General features: G+C 33.2%; 1 protein-coding gene and 1 pseudogene across 4 annotated transcripts in view; one reads left to right on the top strand and one right to left on the bottom strand.

Annotated features, from left to right (window-relative positions):
• The window catches only part of DAPK1 (death associated protein kinase 1), a 220,060-nt gene that overhangs the window by 165,927 nt on the left and 37,155 nt on the right, over window positions 1-16,978 (bottom strand). The window lies entirely within an intron of this gene.
• On the top strand, window positions 8,260-9,021 carry LOC141552243 (claudin-6-like; annotated as a pseudogene).

The following is a 16,978-nucleotide window of genomic DNA, read 5'->3' as shown; positions in this document are numbered from 1 at the left end:
TATTTATGGTAGTAGGACTGAACTGTACAAGACATTTTGTATTTTTATCTATTTTATCTATGTTCAAAGAATTAATCAACTAGCAACATATCTTCCAAAATAATCCTGGTCCTTGGACATCAGGCACAGTCTGTCACTAGGACAGCTTGGAAGGGAATCCCAAAGCTTATGGTCCACTGGCAGATCAGTCCAGATTGCTATTTACCACCACACTAAAAGAAGGTAGGTCTTTTGGGAATATAGCTCCAAAATAAATCCTGGAAAATCCTGGCTGGGAAAAGGAATATCTTCCACCCACCTCTACTGCCTACCTATTAAATCCTGCCCATTTTTCAAGGTCTTTCTCAAATGCTATCCCTTTCGTAAACCTTACTTGTTTCCCCAACTAGCTATAATCTTTCCTTATATTAAAATAATTTGTTTCTCTTGTACAGCACTTGTTATTTTACTTTATGACTTGTTTCACAATAATATCTATACTTATCTTATTTTTTGCACTATAAGATCATCATAGATAAGGACTCTGGTAATGATTTTTACATGAGCTTCACTAAATTTAAGAACAAATATTTTATAATTCTCTAATAAACTTATCCCATAATATTGTATAACACAGCTATCTGTTTCAGTGTGTTATTTCCCTACTCAATTATGATCTCCAAGGCCATTAAAATGATCTTGAAAGATTATGAAAGAATGGACTTTAGTTTAAATTTGTATCTTTAACAGGATCCTGTACAGTATACTGCAAACAGTAAGAGTTTCCATCTCTTACTTTGCCTAATACCATACCTATCACTTAATAAGCATTTATTTGTTGGATAAAGAATGAATGAATGCTATCACTCATGATTCTTTAAATATTATACTCCATGGGACTGTCACTTTACTTTCAGCACTCATCTGGAATGAAGAAAACAAATGATAAAGCAATAGTTTCTCCTCCCATGTGACTTATTTTGCTGATCTATTAAGAATCTAGCTCTAGGGAGCTTTAAACTTTGTGACATTTCAGCACAGTGAGTGAAAGCCTCATGAGACCAAATAGGGTTAAGCACAGTTTAGGTATACTAGGGACCTTAAAATCCCTGATCTGTTCATTTACTTAATGATTAAGATTCAGAGAATGAAGCTTGCTATTAATTTCAACACAGATTCTTTCTATTATAATAACAGCAATGTTTCTGCTTTAATTTTTTTTTAAAAAAGGAAGGGATCAAGGATTTTGTCTCCTGTGAAAATACCTATATTTCTCAAAAGTTTATAAGTGAGCAATACATATAGGATTTACAACAATAATGCCTATAATATTTGTGTTTGTATTAAATACCATCAAGTAGTTATAAGTTTTTTCATCTATAAAATGAGAATAATAACAACAGAGTTGTTATGAAAATATTAATATTTGCAAAGATTTATTTAATAACATATTTGAAGTCATTGGAATGTTTCTTCACTTTTTAACTTTTAAAAAATGTAATTTTTCTTTTTGGTTGAACTCATGATCTGTCATGTTGTACAAAAGAGTGGTCATGGTACTAGATAAAACTCAACAGCTAATCCTTTCTAGTCACTTCAATACCTTTCTGTGATGTTTCAAGGAGTATGAGCATTAAAAGACTAGGAAACACATAACAGAGACAAGAAACAGCCTCTGTAAAATTCAGGGACAGACACTTAAAAGCATAATTACCTTCAGAGGAACAAGATCAAACAGTCTGATTTCTGCTCTGCTAATGCAACTTAAGATGCTCTAATTTGGGGCTCTGGTTTTACTAATTAAGAAAAATAAAAATGGGGCAGCTAGATGGCGCAGTGGATAGAGCACCAGCCTTGAATTCAGAAGGACCGGAGTTCAAATGTGGTCTCAGACACTTAACACTGCCTAGCTGTGTGACCCTGGGCAAGTCACTTAACCCCAGCCTCAGGGGAAAAAAAAATTAAAAAAAATAAAAATATGCTGTGCTAAGTGAGAGGAAGATGTGGAAATATTAGACTATTAAAATTACTGTTACCAAAAGGAATACCATTGAGTGAACAAAATAATAAATGTTACTTTAATAAATTATGATATTTCATACACAATGACTACAACAATGTAAATGAAAAGATCACTGAAAGAAAGGCAAAATTCTAAGTAACTGAAAAATAAACAATGCTCTAGAGAGCTGATAATGAAAGTACATCCCCTTCTTTGGCAGATAAGAAGGCTTGTATGCAGAATGTTGTATATATTGTCAAACCTTCTTACTGCAGTTATTGTTTGCTTAACATTTTATTTATTTATGAGGAAGGGTTTAACTCTAGACGTAGTTGGTGGTAGAGAAACTGTATCTGGAAATGACTGTAATGACATCCATAAAACTTACTTAAAAAAACCTTTATAAACCATCCTTCTTGGAAATAACTCTATATCACAACAACAATGGCAAAATCTTTTTGCCTTGATATTTTGGAAAGTGTATCCATTGGATTTGGAGGAAGAGGACTTGATTTCAAAATTTATGTCTGGGCCTCAATTTTCTCATTTGTAAATTAAAAGGACTAGACTATCAGATCTCTGAGGTTCCTTTCAGCACTATCTCACATAACAATTTACAAAACCAAACAAAACTCTAAGCATTCTTAAATCACCCAACTTGTCAAGTTCCTCAGAAAAAAAGGTTAAAATGAGATAGCAGCCAGAAGTAATTTTTTTTTTCTTTTGCAAGCAAGAAACTTACATCCAGAAAAGGAACAGGTTGCCTCTTGTGATCTTTGTCCCTCTTTCAGTGGACGAAGTAACCTTCTGTTGTAACTACTACCCTGTTGCTGTCAGGGTAGAGGTGCCATGTCCATATCCCTGCGAGAACTCACTCTAGTTTTTAATCTTACTACAGTTGACCTATTAGGAGGAATGAGGAGATGGAAGCAGGAGAACCAAAGTTGAATTAGTCAAGGACCACAGCCATTTCCTCAACATTGAAATTGGAACATCATGTTCCAATTTAAATTTTTTTTAAAGCTTGCCCATATAAGTTTCAGAAAACTGATTTTATTATTATTGTGTTTAAAAATAAAGATTCAAGCCTAATTTCCTTAATTAGTATTTATCTTCCCTTGTTTTTTCTGTTATGAATAATGATGCTCTTCACTCAAACATCATCACACTATATCCTCTTCTCATAGCCCTTCCAACACTATTTCCATCTTTAGTTGTTTTTGCTAATTTGATGGGTGTAAGGTGAATGATAACTCAGTCATGAATACTAACTATGATGTTCTTATTGTCTCTTGCTTTCTTCTTCTCTCCACAATTTATTTCACTTATTAATTTATTCTGAAGCATATGTATGTATGTATGTATGATGCATGTATTGTTTGGCTTTTCAATAGTTAAACTGCCCATAACAGCAGCTTGAATTTCTGAGTCATACTATTTCTCCACCTGGTAATTTTCCCTTACAATGTTTAGTCATTTTTGATAAGGAATTTACATGCCCCCAAGTTAAACAGAATTTTTCATTAGTGTGTAGCTATATGAATGTATATTTACATTTAATAGGTATCAAGATTTTGGGGGCTGATTTTGGGGGAAATATACCCCTAGGTATTGCCCCTAGGCATTAGGGTATATTAGTGAAGAATGAAAGAAATTAAGAAGCAAATCTTTTAAAAAGTTAGCAAAAATGTTATTGCCTAATTTAAATTCTGCCTAAGAATATGTGATATGAGATATGGGACATGGGGATGTGGGGAAGGATGTGGTGAGGAATAAGGAACTGTGCATTCTGGTACTACAAATATTGGGAATAAGAAAGTTTCTGAAATTCAAAAGAAGGAACTTATATAAGCATTCCAGTCCTTAAAAATCCAGCCAACTTCTCACTTACAATCATTCTTATAAATATAAGTATTGAAAATGAAAATCCCTTGATAATTTTACGTAAATCAGATATGAAAAAGGTCAGGAGTGGCCAGACTAGGCTTTCCTGTGTGGTCTCCTCAAGTTTCTATAATTAAGATTCACAATGAAGGCTTCTAGGGTTGATAATCTTGGCTTATTTAATTGATAATGTTTATACCTTGTAAAAACAATTTTTTAAAAAAGTTTAATTTTAATGATGAATTTACTGTAAATAAAGCAAATATACAAAGCAAAATACAAAATCTTACCCAGCTTCCCTAGTCTTTAATGACACAGAATTAAATTACACAAGGAATTAAGATGTTTGTCTTTTGTGTTCTTTTCCATGACTTTTCCTTCCTTAAAATATATATATATCTATATATAGATATATATTTGGAATCAAGGGGTATACACATTTCTGTATCTAAAGATTTCAATCTATATACTCTTATATGTCTTTCTACATTTCCCAACATACTTTATAAAGTAGTTGGTTCTCTTTTAAACATAAGTCAACATCTTTTCTCTGAGTTTACTCCTATTTTTTTCCTATATATTTTTGTACATACTTGTTTGCATGTTAGGAAGAGTTTTAATGATGGAGGAGTTTGCACTTGATCCCAAAAGTTGTAAGGGAGACACTGGAATTTACTGAATAGATTGACAACATGGTCAGAATTATACTTTGGGGAAAAATTGATAGTTATATTTGATTGATTTTATTTGAGGTGTCAAAATTAGAACTTGCAAAACTCCTGAGCTTAAAGGAAATGAAAAGATAATTGAAAATGTTTAACAAAATAAAAGTATAGGACAATATAGAAAATGCTGATTTGTGGTTGTCTCTGACCTGCAAAGATCCATTTCTATTTGAGTTTGACACTACTAGTATAAAGGGGAAAAGTCTTTCTAGTTTTCTTACACATTATTCCTCCCCAGAAGAATGTAACCTCTTAGAGGACTGTTTTCATTTTTGCCCTTCTATCTCAAGTGTTTAGCAAAATGTTTGAATTATAGCAGATGCTTAATAAATGAATGCTAGATGATCTATTCTTTCAGGTTCTAAAATACGGTATCCCACAAGTGATGAGTGATTAAGGTTGGGAGTTTAGAATTAATCGAAGACTTTGGGGATCCCATATATGGCACAGAATAATTCCACTCCAGAAATCTCAGACAAACTTCTTGAAGTATTTGGCACTTGTAATCTTCTATTTCTCATTTTCAATTTTACCTATTTAGGCTTGCTCTATTTTCTTGAACTTGTCAATTTTCAATGGTTCTTCACTATATTCAATTCCATTTATTCTCATGGCAAAGCTATTGTTTGCTGCTTCTATGGATTTTTTCTGAGGTTTAGATAGAGTTCTCTATATATTGGTTATCTTCTTTATTAATTCCTTTTTTCTCTTATGTCTCAAAACCTCATTTAATTTCCTCACCTAGTTTTTCCTGCTTTTAAGCTCTTATTTGGTCTTGTGATTTTCTTAGCATTGACAATTCTTGCTAATTTTCTTTCAATGGGTCATTTAGTCACATGAGATCTCTCTTGAGATGTCTTATACAGTTTCTTTTTCTAGTTGCATTGATTCAGATATTTTACCTGATTTGGCTGTTTTAAAATTTGCTTAAGTTTTATTGATATTCTTCTTTGATTTGCTCATTTAGATTTTTAAAAATTTTCTTTGTACTTTTAACACAACTTTTACTTTGGTGGGGTAAAAAAATGTAGCTCCCTTCAATCTTGTCACCCTAAAATCTTAGATCAGTTCAAAATATTTCTTGTTAAATTAAATTCTCTGGAAGATGATGAGCTCTACTCTTCATTAGTTTTTTATGCCTGATTTTTATGATTGTCACTGCTGCTTTCAGATGAGATAATTATTTTAGTGAATGATTTTTTTTATTACCTTGAACCTTTTAAAAATGAAGAGGTTAAACAAACTCCATACCCCAGGATAACAATAAGAGCATGTAAAATAAATGATCTATCATTACAACGATGTGTTTACTGCTCCTTAGATTTGTTTAACAATGCTAATAGCATATTGGATTTTTAAAATTTAAATATTACACACTGGGTCAATGCCTTTGTATAGATATATGCAATTGGACTGAAAAATCAAATTCTACATACCTTATGGTCTTATATGCCTAAATTTTATTTTTATATTTTTGCATTTTAAATTAAATTCCATTGAGATGGAATATTCATTTCATGCATCCAGGACTGGGGATCTGTGCCACACCAGATCAAGAAACTACTGCCACACCCCAAAATTTAGAAAAATTTATCTGCTGCAATCAAGTCAGAGTTTGGGTTCATCCTGGATTATGTAAGTATCAGCTATATGGACCTCTTCAAGTGATACAAAATCCTATAAAAATCGGTCACAATTTTATAGAGCTTTAAGATTTATAAAACACTTCCTTCATAGAATTATATGTATAAAAGCTAAAAGGATCTTCAGACACCAATATTTTTTTCCAAATAAGAAAACTGAGGCCTAAGGTAAATGACAGACACACAAATAGCCTATATCAGAAGCAAGAGAACTCAAATCATATGACTTCACAGTCAGTGATCTTTCCAATGCTGTGAAGTAATAAAAGAAATAATTCCATTTTACAAATTTTACAAATTGGGAAACTAAGGCAAAGTAATTTTTTTTCCAAGGCCACAATCTTAGTGGGAGAGCAAGGATTCAAAATTCATCTTTCTGACTCCTAATTCTACTATAGCAGATATATTTAAGATTGATGCTGTTCTAAGTCAGTAGAAGCTGGCCAACTGTCAAGAATGAACCATTCAACAAGTTTATTTCCCTTCTAATTTTGTAAAACATCTTTTACATTAGATTGGCTAATGCTTTATCAATTGTTATTCTTTTCAAGGAATCATCTTATAGGTTTTTATTGCTAATTTCTATTTTTTGTTTCTGATTTATTTATTTCCCCTTTAATTTTTAATAATCAATAGAGCTAAATGCTTATATTCTACAAATCCTTATGGGCTTCATGATGCTATTGTGAGAAGTCTGTTATTCATTTTTACTATAAACATTTGTGTATATATTTAATATTCATGTTCTCTTCTCCCTATTCTCTCCTCTTCTCTACCCCATTCCTAAAGGGATGAGCCCTCTCTGCTCCTTGTCCAGGTGACTGCTGTGCTCTGGGATTGCTGGAGTGATCTAATAAAACATCAATCACTGCCAGAAATCACATTTGTTTATTTCCAGAGGTTTAATAGCTATGATACTTTCCCTTATGCAAGGCTTTCACATATTTATTGTTCTTTTAGATAGTATAAGATCATAGGATTTTTTTACTTAGTCTTGCCTCCTACTCTCATGAGGCATACTATTTCTGTTGTGTAGAGTCTAGCAAAGCTGGCTTTGAATGTCAATATGGTGGTCATGAGAGTTTTCATATGGCAACCTTGGTTACATTAGATACCAGTCTTGGTTATCTTTGAAACTTTTCTTTTTGCTTAGGATGATGATAATGAAAAAACACATAATTGGCAGCAAAGATACTGGAAGTTTCTTCTTCATCTTGATTCCTTGCCTGTTAGGTAACTGACCCAAGATATTTGAAACTCTTCATCTGATACAAGTTACACTTCCTCCTTTGATGTTGAGTTTTTTCAAGACATTACTATCTAAGGAAATGTTTATGTTCATGTTTCTCCAGACTCTCAAGTTCTGTTAGTGGTTTTTCTACTTGAATTTTAAACGAGAAGTTCACACTATATGTGAAAGCAGCATATGTATATAGTAAACTAGTTTGAAACTTCCTCAAGCTTCCATGACAAAACTATCAGAACAATAAAATATGTTTAAAATATATTTAAATTTATTTTCATAATTTCCTAAGCACTTATCTTATGCAAGGCATTATATATTGGGGATACACAATTTTTAAATGATTCAGTAAGAAGTTTACATTATACTTGGGGGAAGGGAGATAAAACACATACCCATAAACATTATAAAATATAGAGTATGACTGATGAAATGCACAAGTTTGGTCAAAGTTTGCTGCTAAAAATGTGAGAAGTGGAAGAAAACTTTACTTTGAGATGAGGATCTGGAAGATAATTAAGCTGGGTTTTGAAGGAAAGATATAAAATGGAAGACAGCATGTATGAACATTCAGAAGCAAAAGATGGCATGGAAAGGACAGTTCTGCTTGGCTAAAACAAAGTAAGTACATGAAAGAAATAAAGGCTGGAAATTGAAACTGACATTTAATATAGAGTGTCCCAAAAGCCTTAAAGCAGATGTAAGCTTTCAAATCTTAAATCTGCACGGTTGCAGTAGATTAAACTGCAATAAATCTATTGGGACACCCTATAGACTGCTTTCATGTTTTTAAGTTACCTGCATCACTGCTTGCAATACTCTTATCCTGATCTCTGGCTGCACTCATTCCTCTCCCAGTCAGGTTTTCTCTTAAGACCTATCCATGACTTCTACTGGTCTCCAGATCCTGGGCACTATTCTGTGATAGTGTCCTGTGCCATGCCCATGTGGAAAATCACACCCTTCATTGATGATGTGGGAAGGTCTCTGGATGTCTTTTGTGGTCCAGAGAATTGGTCAGATGCAGTGCAAGATGTATGATTCCTTGCTGGCCCTGCCTCATGAACTGCAAGCAACTAAAGCCCTCATTGTTGTTGCTCTGTTTCTGTCCTGGTGGTGCTGCTAAACTACCAGGTGTATAGAAGACAAGGAACTAAAAGCTAGACTAGTTCTGATTCAGAGATTATTTTCCTCCTCGGGGCAGTCCTAGTCCTGATTCTCTGTGCTGGACTGCCCACATGGTCATTAAAGACTTCTACAAGTGTCTGATGCTCAGAAATGAGAGTTGGGGTACAACCTATATGTGGGTGCTGCAGTTTTTTCTACTAGATGGGGGGCTATTCTGATACACTAGCCTCTCTGGCAGCTCAAGAGACACAAGCCATTGTAGCTGGATACTTTGCTTCTGCCCCTGCCGCAGGGGACTCCCAAGGTCCTTCAGATTACCTAAGTGTGAATCTGGAAAGATGGGGGGATGGGGAAGGTGGGGAACATAACAAAAGACAGAAGGGAGGTCCTCCTTGCCCTGCTTCCCTCTCAAGTTGAAGCTACAGGTGATCCCTGTCAGTCTTGAGATTTTTGGCTTTTTTTCTAAAACCTCTTGGATGACTGAGCCAAAAAGATGATTCCACCTCCCTTCCTTGTCTTTATTGCTGCTATTGATGATATTAAAGTCTTCCAGATATTCTTGGATAAGTTGCTGCAGAGATGCCACCCAAGATGCCAACATTTTTTCCTGGATAATGGCACCACAAAGATCTATACTATTTTTCTGGAAATTGGTAGAATCTTCTTTGGTTGAAGGACTGAATTTTAAGCCTGTCAAGTCCAAAGTTCTCCAGGGTGCTCTGACCTTGCTGTCCCTAACATCCAGGAAACAGGACTATCAATATTCCACTTGCCTTTCTTGGTCTTCCATGGGAACTGTGATAGCTACTATGAACCCTGGACTCCCAGAAGGCTAGATGTGATCTCCCTGTTGGCTCTTGTATCCTACTTTTAATGTACTCTTCCTAATCCAGAATCCAGCAAATACTTTCCCTACCCTCCCACCACACTGAGGCCTTCCCTTCCTCTCTTTTTGTAGAATTTCTATGATTGGAAATTTTTTTAGAGATTAAAGAGTATTTTGCCTAAAAAAAATCCGTAGTTGCCCCTGCTCAGGGAAAGCTAGATAAATGCAGAGGACTAAGACTCAAGTCATTGTTTTGGCTCTCCATTTGCCTCCGGCATAAAGAAAGCCAGCTTAAAAAGAGTCAGAGCCTCTCATACTTCACTGTCCTAAGACTCACCAAAATCTTCTGATTTAAAAACATCTTCCTGGCTAGAAACCTATATAAGTCCTCCTAAATTAGTATGTTATTGCCACAGTAGATATGGATAAGGAGAAACCATATTACCCTTATTACACTAATAATATCTGAGGAATGTCTCAGATTGCATCCTTCATCTTACATGTTATCTCAGTATACAAGGACAAACAAGTTACTTAACCTTTCAAAACCTTAAGCAACACACAAATTTTAAATGAAATCCCTATGTTTTTGAGACCTTAAGTCCAAACCAAAAATTATCAAATATATCCTATATTCAGAGATCCACAAATTCTTCTAAAAAAAAGAACATAGTAAGTAAAATGTGAAAAATTCTCTATTTAATTCTTTGCAGGAATAATATAGCCTAGGATTCAAAATAATCAAAGCATGCGTAATGCTTAAGGAAAAAGAATCAAACATTATCAGGTTGATGCAGTACTATTCTGTTTAAAAGAGTTAATATCTTTTAAAATTAACTTTTCAATTAACTAGAATCACTTGGAAATGTACATTTTTTGGAAAACTCAATTTCCTAGCTAATCAAGGTTTAGATTTAGACCTTATTGTTATCAACCATACTAAAATATATTAATATGCTTTTCTAAGTAATTATATAAAATGATATATTTTATATATATATATATACATATATATCTATGCATATAGAATGCAAATACTGCATAATTTGGTATTTTTGATGATTCATGATCTTCTAGCAAATTAGGACCATAATTGTGAAGCTCACTGTACAGCCTTATATACTTAAGACATTCAGCTGAATCTATATTAAACTTGGGATATATTCTGATGGTAGCTTTTATTCACAGAAATCCATGACACAAATTGGTTTTGTTTCAATTTGCCTCTTTGGAATACATATTGGGTAGGTCAGTTGTGAGGAGAGGTAATACAGAGGATAATAATCATTTGAATTTGATTTAATGAAGTATTTTCAGCACCTAACTGGCATATCAGCTGCTTAATGAATATTTATAGACTATTGTAGGTAGCTAAGAACTATGATAACCACACACAAACTGTGGATAATTATGCTGAAAAGAGTAAAATCATTTCTAAGAAACAGTGCTTCGTATAATAATTCTACTCTAGGCAATTGCAAAGGATTTAGCTGCTAAGTTACAGGTTTATAAGAGTAGGGGGAATTCTCAAGCCAGATGATTGATCATAGATATTTCTCATGTTTATGTAATTTTGTATTTAAAAAAAACAATGAATTTTTAAAAAATAATGTTTTTTTAAGGCTGGGCATTCCTCCCCAAATCACTGACAGGTCAATCAAATATCAAGTTAAGTTTATTCTCTCTTCTGACCTCCAGCCCCACGTGACCAATTGTCTATTGGTCATTTCCAAAAAGATGTCTCATTGTTATTTCAAATCTGACATGTTCAGAACAAAACTTAATTTATTTCCCTTACCCCCACCTATATTCCTAAGTCATCTACCTCTGAAGGAGTCCCACATCCTTCAGCTACTTATTTACCTAGACCCAACGGTATGTTCCCCCATTCTCTCATTTTCAATATCTAATCAGTTGCTAAATTCTAGGGCTACCTCATTTAAAACATCTCTCATATGTCTCTACTCACATTACTACCACCTTGATTCTGGCTTTTATCACCTCCAAATTATTTTACTGCAGTGGTCTCTTAGTAGGTTTCCCTTCTGCTTTAGAGCTAGATTGGTCTACTTGTTTCCTACAAAAGACATTTCATCATTCAAACTTTGCACAGACAGGATTACTTCTCTTCCAAGAATTCATTTCTGTTCTTTTTTTTTTTTTTAAAGAAATCACAAGCTTTTTTCAAGGATGGGCTCAATTATCATTCCATATATACAGCTTTTATTCCCCCGATGCTTCCAGTTATAAAAGCCTCATTTCTGTATTACTTTGCATTCACTTTATATATTTATATCTACTCAACTGTATACATGTCTCTTTTTCCTCAGTAGAATGTTTTTTTCAAGGACAAGGATTATTTAGTTTTTGCCTCTGCATCCCTAACATCACACACTGTGCCAGGCACATAAGAGCTTGATGAATGAATGAACTGCTAAGCCAATGTTCTCACTTAGATTGTAAAACACACTGAGATACATATTGTTATTTTCTAAACATTAAATGTATGCTATTTAGTAGTATCAACACATAACTACATGAGTCAAGAGTTATAACATTATTAAACATTGCCTTCTCCCTTTTAAGGTATCTTGTTGATTTCTAACAGTCTTCCAGTGGCCGCATGGAAATGAAGACTACCCAAATCATTCTTTAATGTTATAATTTTGGTGAGTTCATAATAAAATGTCATTCTTTGGTGAATCATCCCTTGAATTTCAATTAAACATATTCCATTAATATATTTTCGATAAATTATTATGGCAGACATACTCTGGTATTTCTCTATACTTTTCCAAAACTTCACTTATGCTGTCAGGTCAAGACTACAGGGGGTAACTGTACCATACCTTCAGAGTGTTAGGAGTAGCCATGAAAAGTTGGAGAATATCTTTCTGATGCATCAGATACAGTCCCCAACAGGGTGCTCCTCCTTGATTAATTAATTAATTAATGGCCACCAGCTATCCAAAATTAATTAGGGTTTTTATTAAGGCAATATATAGAAAAAATAGTTGTTCATAACTAATGTGGAAATAATTTAACATTTATTACCTATGTCAAATTACTTGCTGTTTGAGGGAAGAAATAAAGGAATAAGGGAGGAAATTTTGGAACTCAAAATCGTATAAAAATGAATACTGAAAACTATATGTACATGTAATTGGAAAAATAAAACACTAGTAAGTCCAAAAAATAATAAAAAATAAAAATAGCTGTTAGAAAAAACACTGTCTCAAACTCTATGACACATGCTCTCAATATAGAGTCCAGGAGAAAGCAGCTTCAATATTGGAGAAAGCAGATTTAAGGTTAGAGAAAATATGTGGCAGCTCCGCATATCCACACAGCTCCAATTTGTGGGGTGCTCATAAGGTTCTTCTTGGTCAAAAAGCAGTTTTCTTGATGGACTTGAAGTTCCTTTTTTTTTTTTTTTTTCAATGAGTCTGGTTTGTTACCAGCTCCTGATGCATATACTATATCAAAAGTTCTGCTAGGAGTACAATGCTAACGGAAAGTTCCAAAACCTCTAACCTTCTATAGCTCAACTTCTTAACAATCTTAATCTAAAGGAAGTGGCCAGTTTTCAGCAGCATATAGTATTGACTCTTATGATTCAAACGCGAAAGGTGTTCATATTAGGTAAAGGGATAATAGGGTACTAATAAGTTGTTAACATTTTAACACCTCATTATCTCTGCTGTGTGCAGCCTGTCTTTCATGCCTACACTAGAGGTGGAGGTGGGAGGGGGAATAAAGATGGCACAAGAAATCAATGGGTTAAGGAGCAATTATCCAGTACATAATTACTTTAACAAATCTTGGAACCTTTGTTCTTTGAGTTCATGACCACCTTGACAGGTGATTGTTTCTCAGAGTTCAATCAAATATATGAGAACCAAGGCTTACACCTGGATGAGAACAGGTCCAAAGTTAGCCTTGGATGAATCCCATTCAAAGATTCCAAAGCACAAATCTGAAAATGATGTTAAGAGATAATGCCTTGCTTTCCCACAATCACTACCCTAGAGCCCCTGAGAAGTAAGGAAATACCAAGAAGCAAGTCAGGGATAAGGCAAGATGCTCAATTTTGGCTTAAAAAAATCAAAATAGATATTTATTATAATGCTTGGGAACTGGTCTTAAAATATAATTCTGATTCTAAAAAAGCCAGTCATCCAAATGTTTTCCTTGAATAAGCAAATTTATTTGTGTTTGTAATCCTGTTTAGTTTTGGTACAGGAGGAGATAGTTTTTCTGAAGCAGGTTTAATTGGCATTTGAAGAAGTGGTATCTTTCTTAATGGAGCAGCTTTTCTGTTGTAGCAGACTGTCTTTAAATAATTTTTTCTTCTCAAATAGGATCAGTATTTTTCCTGTTCAAAAATCCAAAGTTGAGAAGCCATCTTTATTCTTCCCCCCTCCACATTCCAACACATAAATCACAATGGATGAAGACTCAGAGATTTGTAGACCTGTTCTCTTAAGATGTTTTGTGGACTATAAAGAAGATCTTTCAATAAATTTCATCTGGGTACACAAATTCTGTATTCAGGCTCTCTCTCCTTTGAAGGAAAATGATTTAATGCAGAATTACTATTTCAATAGGTGTTTGTCAAATATAATAATTAAAATAAGTAGGAGAACTTGATCAATTCGTCTCATTTTGACAAAAAAACCTTAGGACATAGAAAAAATATCTTTCTGTCAAACTGATGTCAAGAGTGAGGTCAATTCAACTTCTCTTAGTTTCTGTTGCTTCCTATAAACATCTTCCTTTGGTTAAAGCATAGCAATGGAAATTACTTTTAATTATGTTCTCTGTCCCCCAATCATTTCTAAATACATACAAATCCCAACATGTCATCTAGATATCTAGCTTGTCAAAAAGGCCACACAGTTCTCTTTTCAAATTTACTGAGGAAGGAAATTATCTGTACTAGTAATGAGGGAATAAATAATTAACCACACGCTCTAAATACTGAATTTACCAATTTACTTTTAAAAGGAAGATCAACCTATTCAGAAACAGGGTGCAACTATACATAGACACACACACACACACAAACACACAAAATAGTGTAAGTTATTAGGAGCAACTAAGGCTCCTAATAAAAACAGAAGAAAATTTGTTACCATTAGTGTCTGGATATTCGCTTATTTACTATTCAATTCCTCAAAATTTGAATAAGTATGTATTACATCTATTATTTCTTTTGTGAAAATTGAATAATAAAAGCATAGTTATAGTGAAAGGCATGGGTATAAGACCTAAAGGTAAATGGCATAAGAATTATAAACTGATTTTTACAGATAAGACAAACTGAATTATAAACATTAAAACATTATATTTATCATAGGATATTATCAGTACTATTTATAGAATTTAGAAAGAATTTTATCAAATACCCTTAACTCTGAGGTAGAGATGTAAATTAGGCTTTATTTTTATAGCATTATAAATTTATTCATTAGCCCAAAGCATCTTGCAGGTACATTGTTTTTTTTTTCTATTTTTTAAAATTAATTTTATAATTATAAATTTTTTTGACAGTACATATGCATGAGTAATTTTTTATAACATTATCCCTTGTATTCATTTTTCAAAAATTTCCCCTCCCTCCCTCTACTCCCTCCCCTAGATGACAGGCAATCCCATACATTTTACATGTGTTACAGTATAACCTAGATACAATATATGTGTGTAAATCCAATTTTCTTGTTGCAGGTACATTGTTGATTTACTTTCTATTTAATAAAATTCAGCTGTCAGAATTTATAACGATTAGATTTAAGTCACTAGTAACAACATTTTCATTGCTTAACACTTCTTGGCTAATATAAAAAAACAAACAAACCACTATGTAAACATCACAAACTTTCACCTGAATTCTTATTTGCAAAGTTTAAACAAAAAGAATGGCAAGTATTTACTTACATTTACATTCTACAATGGAGAAGGGTCTCTCCCTTTACTCAATCACAACTTACCTGAAAACTTTATTATCAGGGACACCATAAAATCAACTTCTCTGTGCTGTAGTATGCTAAAAACAAACTAAAAAGGTGCTGATGATTTAAAACTGACTTTCAAGCTTTCAATACAATGATGTCTTTGTTACTTGCTTGCTCTCTGGGGCCCAGGTTTAAGATTAAGATACAACTGTGGTAACAACTACAACTTTGTTCTTTGAGATCAAATACAGTATTTAGGAATCTTTTTTCAGGAATAACGCTATCTTGAAAATAAAGACAAAATGTTTTAAAATGCAACAAGGTTTCTCTTAGTCTTCTCAAGGTAAGGGTCTTTAACACAGAAGACTGAAGTCAAGAAGATTTAAATTGTCTATATTTGATAATGATGGTAATTGACATATACATAGATCTCTCAGATGTTAGATGAACAAAACTCAGATGATTTTGTATGTAAACTAACCACTAAATTCCTAACCTGAGTATCTCAAAGCAGACATCTTTTGGTGATGTGCATCTAGGAATCTCTGAAGTTTGGATTCCATAAAGTGCAAATTTTCTCTAAATAAAATTACTTTTATACAAAGGCTAGGTTATTTAATATCTACTTAAGGCTTTGTAGGCCTTTGGTCTAGTTTGAACCTAAGTATATATTTTAGCTGTTTCTTAAATCATTCCTTCCCAAGTTCTGCTGAGTTATAGTTCCTAATGGAAAAGGAAATAAAAATTTCTAAGATTTTATTATATTTAAGTGGATGAGAACAAGAATACAGCCCTGTTCCCTCCCCACCAAAAAAAAAACCCCAACAAAAACCATACATACAGCATAGTTCATTAAAAGAAAATTAAGTGGTCAACTTGAAAAGAATAATTTTATATATAACTCTGAGCAGATATTAACCAAACTCTGTTTGATTTTCCATAGGTGTCTTTAAACCTATAAAGTTGCCCAAGATCCGCCCCAATGAAAGCTAATTACAGAGGAATTTTTGCAAAATCCCAATATACTGTTCTCCAAAAAAATTCCCAAACTAATTTTTTAAAACAAAGCTTAACTGTTTTTGTAGAACTCATGAATTACAAATGAATTAGATATTTTACTTGTTTTATACACTAATGAAATCCAAATATTTCTAAGTCAATTTTACATAAAAGTGAAAAGAAGGGAGGAGAAGAAAAGAAAATAGGACCAAAAGGGAACTTTCGCCAGGTTTAGAAGAAGACATACAAAAGCATTTTCACAGAATTTTAGAATCTTAGATTTGGAAAAGACACCAGAAGTCTAGTTTAATCTATATGTTTTTGCTTGTGGAGAGGGAAAGAATCAATAGATACAACTTCATTTTTGTTAGATGCCTATCCCCAATCAAGAAGATTAGTAATCAACTTATATTTTGGGAGGTGAATAATAGAGCAAAAAATAACTAAAATACAAAATGCTATTTCATTCATTGTATTTATATCAACAGTGTCTAGCACATAGTAGGCACTTCTTAAACTGATAATGCATGCAAAAAGAAAGATGCAAGCAAGGTGCTATGTAAGTTCTAAGGGAGGAAGGGACTTTATGAATTTG

This window comes from Sminthopsis crassicaudata, chromosome 1 (genome assembly GCF_048593235.1).
Source record: "Sminthopsis crassicaudata isolate SCR6 chromosome 1, ASM4859323v1, whole genome shotgun sequence".
In the NCBI taxonomy this organism is placed as follows: domain Eukaryota; kingdom Metazoa; phylum Chordata; class Mammalia; order Dasyuromorphia; family Dasyuridae; genus Sminthopsis; species Sminthopsis crassicaudata.
This window is presented reverse-complemented; position numbering and strand designations above follow the sequence as displayed.